Raw genomic sequence first — 3959 nt, forward strand, 5'->3', positions numbered from 1 at the left:
ACGATTGTTAGTATTTGATAAACAATAAAAGGAAGTGTTCTGATTTAAAAAAGAAAAAAGGGGGCGATGGTTAGATTTGGAAAATTGTCGAGTGATAATCCTGATGTAAATACCCATAAAAATGATTTAATTGCTGTTTTAAATGGGTTTTGCCCCCCCCCCCCCTTTTTTCTTGCCTTATTGTTTTGGCTAGGACTTCCAGCACAATGTTAAATAGGAGTGGTGATAAAGGGTGTCCTTGTCTTGTTCCTGTTCTCGAGGGGAACGTTTTCAGCTTTTCCCCATTAAGAATGATGCTGGCTGTTGGTCTTGTAGAGATGATCTTTATAAAGTTGAGGAATTTCCCTTCTATACTTGTTTGAGATTTTTTTTTTTATCAAGAATGGGTGTTGCACTTTGTTGAATGCCTTTTCTGTGTCAATTGAGATGGTCATGTGATTCTTTTATTTATGTGGTAGATTACATTGATTGATTTTCCAATGTTGAACCATCGTTGCATGCCTGGTATGAATCCCACTTGGTTGTGGTGTATTTTTTTTTATATAATGCTGAATTCTATTGACTAAAATTTAGTTCAGAATTTTTGCATCTATATTCATGAGAGATATTGGTCTGTAAATTTCTCTTCTTGTGGTGTCTTTACCTGGTTTTGGTATCAGGGCTATGCTGGCTTCACAGAATGAATTCGGAAGTATCCCTTCTTTTTCTCAGTTCTGAAATAGTTTGAGTAGTACTGGTATAAATTCTTCTCTAAATATTTGGTAGAGTTCTGCAGTGAAGCCATCTGGGCCAGGGCTTTTTTTGTTGTTGTTGTTGGAAGTTTAAATTACCTTTTAGTATCTTCTCTTGTTATGGGTCTGTTCAGATTTTCAACACCATTTTGTGTTAGTTTGGGTAGATAGTATATTTCTAGAAATTTGTCCATTTCCTCTAGGTTTTCAAATTTGTTGGAGTATAGTTTTTCATATTATGAAAAATTATATTATGTATTGTAAGAATTATATATTTTTCATGTTATGATCCTCTTTATTTCAGCTGGGTCTGTTGTGATGTCCCCCATTTCATTTATTATTTGGGTTATTGCATCCTCTCCTTTTCTTTATTTTGTCAATTTTGCCAGCAGTTTGTCGATTTTGTAAATACTTTCAAAGAACCAACTTTTGGTTTTGGTGATTCTTTCTGTTGTTAGTCTATTCTTTTTTTCATTTATTTCTGCTGTGATCTTTATCATTTCCTCTCTTCTAGTGTCTTAGTGGCTGTGGGCTTCTTTTGTTCTCTATTTGTTCGAATTGTGTAGCTAATGTTTTGATTTTGTCCCTTTCTTCTTTTTCAATGTGTGAATCTAGTGCTGTAAATTGACCTCTGAGCACTGCCTTTGCTGTGTTCCAAAGGTTTTAGTATGATGTGTTTTCATTGTCGTTTAATTCTAGAATTTTTTGGCTTCCATCTTTGATTTTTTCTTTTACCTAGCGGTTTTTAAGCAGGGTGTTATTCAGTTTTCACGTGATTTTTTTTTTCCCCTGCTCTTCCTGTTGTTAATTTCTACTTTGATGGCATTGTGATCAGAGAAGATACTTTGTATTATCTCAGTGTTTTGGATTTTGTTGAGGGTTGTTTTGTGGCCTAAGATGTGGTCTATTCTGGAAAACGTTCCAAGTGCATTGGAAAAGAATGTGTACTTTGCAGCTGTTGGGTGGAGTGTTCTATATATGTCTATGAGTTCAAGTTGGCTGGTTGTGTCCTTCAGATCTTCTGTATCTTTGTTGAGTTTCTTTCTAGATGTTTTGTCCTTTATTGAAAGTGGTGTGTTGAAGTCTCCTACTATTATTGCAGAACTGTGTATTTCTCTTTTCAGTGCTGTTAGGGTTTGTTTTAAGTATTTTGGAGCCCTACCATTGGGTGTGTAGATCTTTATTATAGTTATGTCTTCATAATGGATCGTCCCTTTAATCATTATCTAATTCCGTTCTTTGTCTTTTATGACGGATTTTGTTTTTAAGCCTATTTTAGCTGAGATTAGTATTGCTGCTCTTGTCCTTTTTTGGTAGCTGGTTTGCTCGATATATTTTTTCCATCCTTTGATTTTTAATAAATTTATGTCTTTGTTTCTAAGGTGTATCTCTTGTTGACAGAATATTGATGGATCCTGTTTTTTTAATCCCTTCTGTCATTCTGTGCCTCTTTACGGGTGTATTTAGGCCATTTACATTCGGTGTAATTATTGGTAGGTGTAAGTTTATTGCTGTCATTTTGTAGTGTTTTTTTTTTTTTTACAGTCCTGACATTTTCTTTGTCCCTTTTACTCTCCTGTGCTGAATTTCTTTTGTTTGTAGGTTTTATTTTTTTCCATTTCTTTTGTTTTTGTAGATTTTGTGTACTGAGGCTTTATGTTTTTCTTCTGTATTTTGATGAGTAGGTTTGTTAACTTTCATTGTGGTTACCTTGAAATTTACCCGTATCTTCCTAGGTTTGAAGCAGTCTTTTATTACTTGTTATCACCTTGCCTTCCTCTCCATTTGAAAGTTCTATAACTACATCATTTATTTCCTCTTTTATTGTTCTGAAGTTGTTGTCATTTGCTGATTAACTTCTCTGACTCCCTATTGTAAATCTTTTAGTTTTGGTTAATACTTGAGAGTTCATTATCTATGTTGGTATCTGGCTGATGTGGTCTTGTGTCCTAGATTCAGGCTGTGGTCTGAAGTTTATTCTCAAACTGAAGATTCCCTTTAAAAATTCTTGTAAGTTAGGTTTGGTTTTTACATATTCCCTTAATTTCTGTTTATCTGGAAATGTCCTAATTTCACCATCATATTTGAACAGAAGTTTTCCAGGATATATTATTCTTGGTTGGCAATTTTTTCTTTCAAAGTTTTATATATGTCATCCTATTGCCTTCTTGGCTGCATAGTTTCTGCCAAGTAATCAGAGTTTAGTCTTACTATTCCCCCTCTGTATGTGACTTTTCATTTTTCTCAAGCTGCTCTTAGAATTGTTTTTTGTCTTTGGTTTAGTGAGTATGATTATGATATGCCTTGGGGATTTTCTTTTGAGATCTGTACTATATGGAGTTTGTTGAGCTTCTTGGATGGTCAGCTTTTCATCTTTCATGATATTAGGGAAGTTTTCTGTCAGCAATTCTTCAATGATCTTCTGTGTTTTCCATTTTCTCCCCCTGTTCTGGAACTCCAATCACTCTCAGATTTTTCCTTTCGATTGTATCCCACATAATTCTCAGGGCTTCTTCATTTTTTTCCATTCTTTTCTCCGATTTTTCCTCATACAAAGTGGTATCCAGCTATTTGTCTTCAATTTCACTGATCCTGTCTTCCACTGTTTCAGACCTGCTCCTCAAACCTTCCATGACACTGTTCATTTCTGAAATCTTGTTGTTTACCTTTTGGATTTCTAATTTCTGTTTTTGTATGATTCCTAGTTGTGAATTTATTTTGACTTTTTTTTCCTGTATTATTTCCTGAATTCTTCCATTGTATTGTCTGTCTTTTCCATGTCTTTGTCTGCCTTTTTCATGACTATGTCTATTTTTTCCTCATTTTTGTCTGCTGTTTCCTTCAACTCTTGGATAGCTCTGAATATTAGAGATTTGAATACCCTATCAGGTTGTTTCAGTGCCTTTTCTTCTACTGGAAGGTCATCTGGTATTGTATTTTGGATGCCTACTGGAACTATCCTGTCCTGTTTTTTAAAATATGTTTTGGTATTGTCTGCTCTTTTGGGGACATTCAGTAGTTATTTTCCTTGCTTATTGATTGTAGATTTGTTTGTTTTGTCCTTTTTTTTTCTATTTGGTTATGTCTGAGCAAGTGAGCTGGGTTTCTTTTTTGTTTGTTCATCTATGGGCATGATGCTTCTCACTACCTTGTTCAATGGGCAGGGCCTGTTGCTTAGCTATGGTGCAGCAGGACAGTCTCAGAGGAAGGGGAGGGCTAGGATGAGTT

Source organism: Elephas maximus, chromosome 8, assembly GCF_024166365.1.
Source record: "Elephas maximus indicus isolate mEleMax1 chromosome 8, mEleMax1 primary haplotype, whole genome shotgun sequence".
NCBI classification, from domain to species: domain Eukaryota; kingdom Metazoa; phylum Chordata; class Mammalia; order Proboscidea; family Elephantidae; genus Elephas; species Elephas maximus.